This window comes from Artemia sp. Qi Xiang Cuo, chromosome 6 (genome assembly GCF_049724085.1).
Source record: "Artemia sp. Qi Xiang Cuo chromosome 6, ASM4972408v1, whole genome shotgun sequence".
Classification (NCBI taxonomy): domain Eukaryota; kingdom Metazoa; phylum Arthropoda; class Branchiopoda; order Anostraca; family Artemiidae; genus Artemia; species Artemia sp. Qi Xiang Cuo.
The window spans coordinates 54595676-54605949 of NC_142799.1; the positions used below are offsets into that span (position 1 = coordinate 54595676).

A 10274-nucleotide genomic window follows, 5' to 3' on the forward strand; every position below is an offset into this window, starting at 1 on the left:
AAAATAGAAAAAAACAGCAAAATTGCTACCTGCCTATATTTTTAAAAATGTTATTCCCCTCCCCCCCCCATTTCACTGGCAATGGATACTTTTCTCCTAAATTGAATTTTTTTTAGTTGTACTTTCAGTGAAGATACATTTTTCATCAATTAAATTGATTCCTCAGTTTTACTGTGTCAAAAAGATGTAAACCAAGTTGTTAGAAAAAGATATGGAGAACTTAAAAGTCATAGTAATTTGATATGACCAACAAGCTGACAGTTTTACTTATGCAATCAAATTATAATTTTTTACTAGGTTGATACACTGTCTCCATGCAAGGGATAATTTATGTAAATGCACTAAACAGTTACTTTAGGAAAGCTTATGCACTGTTTTTTTTTAGTTTTTGTCTAAATTCAATATACTTTGCCAATTAATAAAATGCTTTGTGCCTTTGTTTCACTTGCAGGCATTAATAGTTACATTCTATTTTCTATAAGATATGAACATTTTGAAATATTCTATTATTTGAATTTCAAAGCTTTGGTGTCAGTTTGGTATTATCAAGCTGAGATAAACTCAATGCAACACTATCTTGATCAGAATTTTTGTTTGAATTTCCTACCCAACATCATGTTGGTGAGTCTTTTAGGTGAGTCATAATGTAGTGAGTCTTTTAGGAATGATATAAGTTACTATTTAAGAAGGCTTTTTAAAAATATTCAAGGATTTCACAGGCCTTATGGAAGGTTGGACCACTAGATGACCTATTTAATTTCTTGGGGTTTATTAATCTATTTGTAGTCAAGTCTTTTTGGTAAAATTCTACTTTATCTTTTTTGGCTATCTTGGAAAGGGATCAGGTTAGGAAAATGAAACTTTCAGGGATGGGTCTACAGGCTAAAGTATGTCCCAGTAAGATATTTTTAAGTACGGTACCTACCTTCACTCCTTCTCCCTCTAGAGGGTTTTGACCTTTAAAAATCTATGTGTCATAAAATTAAAACAATTAAAAACAGATCCTCTGCTTAAATGAAGTACAACAAAACTATTTTGAGGTTCACAACTTTGCTTAGTCTTAACTTAAAAGGTTTCAAAAACATGTAAATGAATTTAATAAATTTTGAAAAAAAAAAACATTGATATGGCTTAAAATTCTACTCAAATAACAAGAATCACAGTTTCAGAACTAAAGCCAGAGAAAAAGAAACTGATAACTGAAAAGTAAGGTAAAATGTTGTTTTGTCAAAATTTCAATAGGTATAGACCTATCATGTAGGCAAATTCCAGGACCCTCTAGAGGGATAAGGAGTGGAGGTAGGTACTTTAAAATACCTTCCTGGGATATACTTTGGTAAATTTGCAGGTGGCACTATAATTTAGCTAGGATGAAAGAGAAAACATCATTTGATGCCTTTTTTATGCTCTTTCATAATTCAATAATTGCTTCTGTTGCAAATTGCATCTTGAGCCCTTAAAGGGGCCCCAAAGGTATTTCATTTTTGTTACCACACAAAGAAGTTATCAACAATAGTTAAGTTATTGAAAAGTTGCTAATAACATATCACTAGTTTATAAACAAGTTGTTCAAGAGTAGTATATTCCAATGTTTCCTAATGTTTCAAGTTTTTCAAATGCTGTCAACAAAAATTGTGCTTAGTTTTGCAAATCAAAACTTTGCTGTGAACAATTCAGGGTATATATTTGCACACTAGGGGTGTGGGGGTGGGTAAATTTCATGTAACATTGCAGTGAACCATATAATTTAGCTAGGATGAAAGTGAAAACATCATTTGATGCTTTTTTATAATTCATATAAAATTCCTTTGGGACCCTTTAAGGGCTTAAGGTACAATTTGCAACAGAAGCAATTATTGAATTATGAAACAGCATAAAAAAAGGCATCAAATGATGTATTTACTTTCATCCTAGATAAATTATAGTGCCACTTGCAAACTTACCCATACTTTAGCCTGTAGACCCATCCCTAAACGTTTCATTTTCTTAACCTAACCCTTTTCCAAAAAAGCTAAAAGTAGCTAAAGTAGAATTTTACCACTAGGCTATAAAATCTGAAAATAAGTTTAAAAATTATAAATGCTTACTCAGGCTATATCATTCCTAAAGTATTTCCCTGTAATTTTCTCATCCCTCCAAATGTACAAATGTCAATAAGTTGTAGACTATATTCTCCATGAACTTTCAACTTCTTGAATTCATTAATGTTGTTTCTTTGCCATTAAATCTAGGTAAATTTTGGTAAAGTTCTACCAAATCATATTATTGAGTTAGGATTAAAGTGAATACACTATTTGATGCCTTTTTTTATTCTGATTACAAATATAATAATCCTATTGGAAATAAATTTCAGCCCCCCCCCTATATATTCCAATTCAGGGTTAGGTTAGGCTGTATAAATATATACCCTGAATTGGCCTGTATATATAGGGGGGGCTGAAATTCATTTCAAATAGAAATGATTACTATATTTGTAATCAGCATAAAAAAGGCATTGAGTGGTATATTCACTATCAAGGAAATTTACCTAAATCTATTTGAAGAAAAGACTGAAGAGTGGAAACACTCACGTTAAGCATATGATTTGCAGTATAGTAGGCTACACATTAGGGAGATGGGTAAGGTAAAGTGAAATGCTTTTAGGAATGATTTAAGCAGGCTAGCCTAAGTATTTTTTAAAGTTGTTTTCAGAATTTTATGGTGCTTCATTCTTAGGAGAAGTAATTCTTCACTAACATTCGAACAGTTATTGTTGCCACTCAATTACTTGTGGCAGATCTACTTGTACCAAACAAAAAAAGTCGCGCCGTCAGAATTCAAAGAAGCTAGCAACACGATTGCCCATAATGAATTAAAACCTATTGTAAATTTAATGTTGCCGATGGTCTTTGGAAAATTCTGCTAGAGACACTAAGACGCTCCTGTCTCTCCTTGGTAAGAACGAGTCTTCGGCTTCTGGACTTTCAAAAATCTGATTTTTTGGATTTTGAGCTATTCCGAATATTTACATTGAAATTATAAGAATCTATGAAATGAAGACGCACTATATGGTACATTTACAAGCTGGAAAGCGGTACCAACTTAGCTTTCCATTGACTGTTTCCATTATACATGACTCGCAAAGAACAGCCATATCGTTATTATTGTATAGACAAGGGTTATACAACTCGGAAGGTGAATGCAGCTCGCTACTGCAGAGTGGTTGTAGCGCTAAATTCATATTATCCTGCTCATGACTATAACAAAACTTCCAACTTTATTTTTTTTTCTTCACTTTTAGTAACCAGCTTCGAGAAATGAATATTAATTTTAAAACCTTACAAATTATGTCTAAAACTCATTACCAACGGTGCTTTAATCGACTTTTTATTGACATTATCTTCGTTTTTGATCGCCGTTTTGCTTAAAATCTGTTTTGATGGCCGGCAAGTTCACGGTTGTGCTTATTTCCGTTTTTGCTCAAGTAAAACTCTGAACGGTGATGTCAAACGTCTACGGCGAAAAGCAATAGAATGTTGAACTTCGATTAGAAGGACGTTGGAAATTCACCTTTGAATCAGTAAGAATATAATTAGACAATAAAATGGAGAAGCATGAGCTAGAATTCTTTCACTATGATAATGGCTGCTTTAAAGTGAAAGGCGAAGGTTTGAAGATACTTTTCAGAGTGAAAACTGTTAGGTACAAGACAAAAAAGGACTGACCCTTGACTTATTGGGAGAGTTAATGGTAACTGGTTGATTAGCTCATGGGCTAATTTTAAATTAGACTGTTGTATAAAATGACTTCTGCTCAAAAAGGAAAGTGGGATATTGCATAGTTAGCCTAATAAAAGATTCAGTATGCAAATGTATTAACTTTGCAATCAATTCAATTTGCATGCATTAGTTTAAATTTGACTTATTATAAATATATTCATCAGTTTTAGGTTTTTAGTTTCTGAGCTAAAACAGATTAAACTTGATTATATCACTTGTTTGAATAATACTCCTGGCTTTCAGCTGAACAATTAAGATAAGAATTTAGACTAGGCCAGTTTGAATGCTAGATCATGGCTTTTTTACTATCTTAGAAACTAGTTGAGCTTGCTGAATAAAATTTTAGGTTTAGATCTAGAGTCCAACATTGGCATCAATTGAAAGAAGACACCCTCTTCTCCTTGAACTTTGAGAAAACCTTTTGGGGGATATTTTTTTATGAATAAATATCTTTTTTGGTATTTCTCTTGAAAAAAAAACAATTTAACCCCCCCTGTCGACTGCAATTTAAAACACCCTTCCTACTTTAGCCGTCCATGCTTAATCCTTATTTTCCGTATTAGGTACGAGACAAAACAAGGATTGGCCCTTGATTTGTACAGAGAGTTAAAGCCAGGGGCTTCCCGGGGGTGGGGGTGTCCATATAGTATGATTTAACGCATGTATCTGATCCCCATTCGCTACCCAATTTATGTGGATTCGGTAGTTTTATCACACTAGTCCCGTCTAATTGAAAATTTGGTGATTTAACGTATTCATTTGGTTCTGTTGTGAATTGTTATTCTTATGGTATTTGGGGGTTGTAGTTGTAGATGCCTTTATTCTCCCTTTATAGGGGAGATAAACTCTGGCCCTAAGGTAATTAAACTTTGGTAACGTGCGTTAGGCTATGACCAAACTAATGAGGCGTACCGACTGGGGATGTTCGGGAGGCTAAAAATAGATCGTAGAGAGTTCGTCTAAAATACAAGACTTTTATTCATTTACCACATAATATAATCGGATATATTCTGTTTACTGGGACTGGCTGTCCCAAGTAGACGACAAGTCTCAATAAAACAACAATAATATATAAATAGATACTTAGACACTTACAATGATAAGACAGAGTCCCAAGGTATTTCTAAAACAACAGACCAGAGGCCATTCCGTCATAAAGTTAGTATAAGATTTTCCCTTCCGATAAAATGTATCTTGTATACATATTTATTAACCACAACTTTCCACGCAAATGCTAGGAAGTGGTAATTTCTCAATTTTCCGTTAAACAGAGTTTAGCAGGATATGTTCCTTATCTTAATAAAAAAGTGGTATTTCAAAACTTTATATTTGCGTCATATATATTTTTACTAAATTAATAATTAACTAAATTAGAAAGCTTTACCACAGTTCCTATTTATTATCGAATTTGGTTATTGTATCGCAGCAATTTCACTCATTTGCAAATTTGGTAATTTGACAAGTTCATTTGGCTTCCATTCGTTATCGATTTCGGTGGATTCGGTAGTTTTATCGCACTAGTTCCACCTATTTGTAAATTCGGTGATTTGAGGTGTTCATTTGGTTTCCTTTCTCTACTATAGAACGAATTTGATGAATTTGTTAGTTCTATCGCGCTAGTTCGGCTCATTTGCAAATCGGGTAATTTAACATGTTCATTGCAATCAATGGACTCCTGTTGTAATTCATTAAACATTCACAAATTTTGTTTTGTAGGCAGTTAAAAAACAACCAAATTCGGTTGTTCTACTTGTCCTGGTCTATCACTAAATTTGTCAGTTTTTTCTTGGCTCTTATCCGACCCGTAACGAAACTTGTAGAATTCGAGCATTAGACCCATCCCGGTATTGAATTGCATAGGTTTATTACTTCTCCTTACAAGATTCGATAATTTCAGCCGGTTCACATTCATTACTTAACTGTATAGTTTGGTTATTAGTCAAAATCCAACTGAGAAGGTTTACGGAGAATTGCAGACGAATGGATAATATGGCAGAGAATTCAAAGTGCAATATTACGGAAAAAAAAAATCTTGCATTTCGCACAAAAACTTTAACCAATTAAACAATTGATTTTTCATGAAGATCATTAGGCAACGGAACAAAAGACCTTTAATTGATGTCTGTTTTCCTCCATATGTTTTAAGAAGAAACAAATAAGCCAATCACACTGGGATTGAAACTATCTAGCTAGAAGTCCTCATTTCTTAGTCATTTTATTTTTGTAAACATACATAACCAGATATTTTGAGCCTTCTGCCGGAGATTCTCTGTTAACTTAGGAGGGAAGTATAAGTTATTCCAGAAATACATAACTATTTGGTACTTGTCTGTTAAACGGAACATACTCAAGAATTACGCTGTGTAAGATTTGACAGAAATTGGTTTGCCTCTCTGGGATTGGTTATGAATTGCTTATTTTGAGTGAGAAAAACTACGATGTATGTATATTTTTATTGAATATTTAATATATATGGGTGGTTAGGGGTTAGGATAGATATTTAATATAATGCGTTCTGCGCGGCCTTCTTTCCATAATTTTCTGTCGTAGTTTCCATAATTTTGTTTCTAAAGTACTATATTATCATCATGTTTTGGTATATTTTATTACGATTAACCTAACTTTACTTATTGACTGTATTCCGTTTAACAGACAAGTATCGATGATTTTTCATTCGACTGACAAACAACTTGTCAAATCAAGCACTTTTTACTTAGTTTACAAGAAATGCAATTCGAAAGTGACTTTACTCCAACTTGGTGGGAATTTTTACCATTCTATAGAACTATTGTTTCCACTCTCCTTTCGAAGCTTCTTACAAGTTGGAGTTACCGTCCCTTTATATTACCCAAGTTAGGTGTTCAGCCGTCAAATGCCTATAACCGTCAAATGCTGTGAATGTAACGCTAAAATAAATAAAAACTATTTCAAAGATCATGGTCGTCCTTTTCACAACGATCTTGAAGAAGCACCGAAATATGTAATTGTGCCGTTGATTAAAGACCCGTTTACGGCGTCAAAGGAGGAAAAGCGAGATGACAATACAAAGATCACTACAGCTTTTGTCAGTGAATTGATCTGACTCTTTTTTTAGGAGTTCTGGCTTTTTATATTTCTTAAAATAAGACGTAATCGTCTCTTACTAGGTTGCTATCTACCGGTGCAACCCGGAAATATTGCTGTGGCGATAACTGCCTCACCAGTCTGTTTATCTTTGTTCATATTTGCAAATATCAATTTACTTCGCATTATTACGTTCGTCAATATCAGGTAAAAAATATTTGTTGCTATGATTTTAGCAATCGATTCGGAGAATACTATTGTCAAGTATAATACAATTTATTACATTATCAGTGCATCATAGAAATTCAAAGCTACCGCCAGTGATCCGTCGGTGGCAGGCGTTTATCCACCCGGAAAAAACTCTCGCGCAAAATATCCCATCGCGGAAAATACCCCCTGCGGACAATAATCCCCCCCACGGGAAATCTTTTTTGAAGTTTTTTGTAACCCCCCCCCCCCGAAATGTCCCCCCCCAATAAAAAATCTTGGTTATGGATTTTTTTTTTACCATTTTATGGACCAGTGTGACTTGTCTCAGATAGTTCAAAAGTGGAAAGGAATGAAAATTCGGCGAATTTCTGTTTAATTATGATCTTATACATATTATGCGATCTCTATATATTAAAGTATATCTAAAGGTCAATCTTCTTTTTTTTCAAGGCAGGGTGGCTTCACCTACCCAATGTGACTCTGGTTTTCCTATACCTAACCCCCCCCCCCCCGTCACGTGTGTCTCCTCCCTTAGACTTGTTGGCTTCCCCTTCCTCGTCTCCCCCATTCTCTTAAGAGTTGCTATGCCCACCCCCATTGTTATGGAAGTCGCTTCTAGGGACAGAAGGTTCCCTATATCTCCAAAATCTCCCCCTACAAGAAGGTCTACTGCAACAATAGGTACTAAGCCTACCTTTACTACAATTCTTTGGGCAGCGTGAAATTTCTTTGCAATTTGTATTCTACAATTTGCACTCTGTCTCGACAAGGCTCCATATGCTGTTCGTACTTTGTAATTGAGGTGGGGTTGAATTTTTGCCGCCCACTGTTCTCTCAGCAACCAATTTAATTCAGCAGTTTTTTTTTCAAAATTGGAAACATACAAATGTATAATTTTATTTTCCTTCATTGGCTAAAGGTGTACCGTACACATTAAATCTATTCAAGATGACTTCTGTGGCGCCTGGGAGTTTCTCCCTGCAAGCCCTTCCATCCCTTGCCTTCTATCCCTCATGTCTGCCTTCCCTTGTTGTTCTATTTCCTTTCTATCCGCTTTCTCTTTTCGTTCCCTAACATATTCTTCTTCTCTCATTAAATTTATTAACTGTTTTGCCGTATCCTCGTTTGTTTTTGTTTTTTTATTTTCCACGACTCGAGCCTTTATTATTGCGTCTGTTCGGCCACCCTCAATTCATATTTTCATTAATAACTCGTATCTCATTCTCTGAGTGTGCATTTTCTGTTGTATTCGGCCTAAAACCTTTGGGCTGAACCCCTTCACATTTCTCTCTCTGGGTCCTCATGAACCCTTCCCTCAATATTTTCTCTATTCATTACTTCATTACATGGTGTACTGGTTTTTGACTCTTTCTCATTTTAGATTAAGCTTTCTTCTGATTCGAATGTTCCATTTCTGGATATAACTCTCTTGATCACTTTCCAATCTAACACGCAACAAATTCTATATAAGTCGTCATACGAATTATCTCTCAACACTAAGTGCTGGCACCAATGAATCTCCGAGCTTTCATTCTGCCTGTGAAAGAGTAATTTTATCTTGCATATTATCGGGACCTCGTTGTAATTCTGTATCTGTCTCAGTATTTTAGCCAACAATTATAATGCGGGCACAATCGTTTGCAATTGTGCGATACAATCTCTGTCCAACAATATTAACATCGCAGGTGTGACTAATAGCAATACTCTTGCACACAAGTTAGAATATTTGTAAAATTACAGCAAAATTTAAAGAGGTTGACGATGGCAGAGAGCCTTTGGCAGCAGCCAGTAACCTTGAGGTACACAAATTTACAGTACTTTTAAGCATGGTATTGCTGACGGAACATTTTGCTCGTTCTATGTAGGCCATAAACTTTTGTTGAGTAAAGCAACACTTTTGTTGAGGTGCTTCATTTCTTTTACAGGTGGTGTTACTGATAGCCCAATGACATAGGGGAAAAAACTCGTTTTGAATTAATAAGACCCGCGGAAGAGCGTATTCAAGATTTGCTGATGGAACGTTCAATTCTTTACATGTAAATCATAAAAGTTTGCTGAGTGAAGCAGCCTTGAGGTGCTCAATTTCTTTGACAATTGGTGTTAACGATAGTCCAATGACATAGGGAAAAAACTCGTTTTGATTTAATTAGACCCGCGGAAGAGCGTATTCAAGATTTGCTGATGGAACGTTTGATCCTTTACATGTAAATCATAAAATTTTGCTGAGTGAAGCAGCCTTGAGGTGCTCAATTTCTATGACAATTGGTGTTGATGATAGCCCAATGACATAGGGGAAAAACTCGTTTTGAATTAATTAGACCCACAGAAGAGCGTTTTCAAGATTTGCTATTGGAACATTTGATTCTTTACATATAAATCATAAAAGTTTTATGAGTGAAGCAGCCTTGAGGTGTTCAATTTCTTTGACAATTGGTGTTGATGATAGCCCAACGACATAGGGGAAAAAAACTCATTTTGAATTAATTAGACCCACGGAAGAGCGTATTTAAGATTTGCTGATGGAACGTTCGATTCTTTACATTTAAATCATAAAAGTTTTCTGAGTGAAGCAGCCTTGAGGTGCTCAATTTCATTGACAACTGGTGTTAATGATAATCCGACAATAGAAGTAAAAACTGTTTTTGATCGTCTTTATGAAGTAATTACGCAGAGTAAGGGAGCCGTGTATACGATTTTTCAAGTTTCACTAAAAGGGTGAACCATAAAATCTATGGTTTTGTTAAAAAGTTATTGTCAAAAGGAATATCTTGCATTTTTTTTTTAGATTCACAAATTTTTTATAGAAGTTTAGTCAAATTCACCACGACCAGCTTTTTCATCTATTTCAGCGTTTAAGCTGATGTAGTTTTAAACATTTAAAGATTACTAATTCATATTTTTTTTTTTTTAACTAAAAGAAATTACGTCTTTTGAAAAATTTAAGTTTTCAGCAATTTTTCAAGGATTTTCAAGAAAAACAGTTCCCACAAGAAAAAAATTTTCAATTTACCCTGCAAAAACTGTGATTTAATTTCTAAGGCATCTTAAAGCACATATTCTACTGACAAATATCACGCACTATCTACTATTATTTTTAAATTAACCCAGAGTTCTAAAGTGGAGGTGCCACATATGTTCTTCAGAAGCAGAATAGCTCAAAAAAGAAAACTTTTTCAGAAGAGAAAAAACAAAAACATTCCCTTACTCCTAAATGGTAGATTACAGAGAAAAAAGGAAAACAAA

General features: G+C 34.5%; 1 protein-coding gene across 4 annotated transcripts in view; it reads right to left on the reverse strand.

The window, feature by feature from the left end:
- LOC148951387 (uncharacterized) overlaps positions 1-2821 on the reverse strand; it is a 93744-nt gene extending 90923 nt beyond the window's left edge. The window contains exon 1 of one of the 4 annotated variants that reach the window (XM_089090836.1): positions 2737-2821. The gene's annotated coding sequence lies outside the window, so the exon portion shown is untranslated. Of the gene's footprint in view, positions 1-2087; positions 2197-2570; positions 2679-2736 lie in introns of those variants that run through there. The other 3 variants (XM_089090839.1, XM_089090838.1, XM_089090837.1) reach the window with 3 other exon arrangements.
- Positions 2822-10274: the final 7453 nt, after the last annotated feature.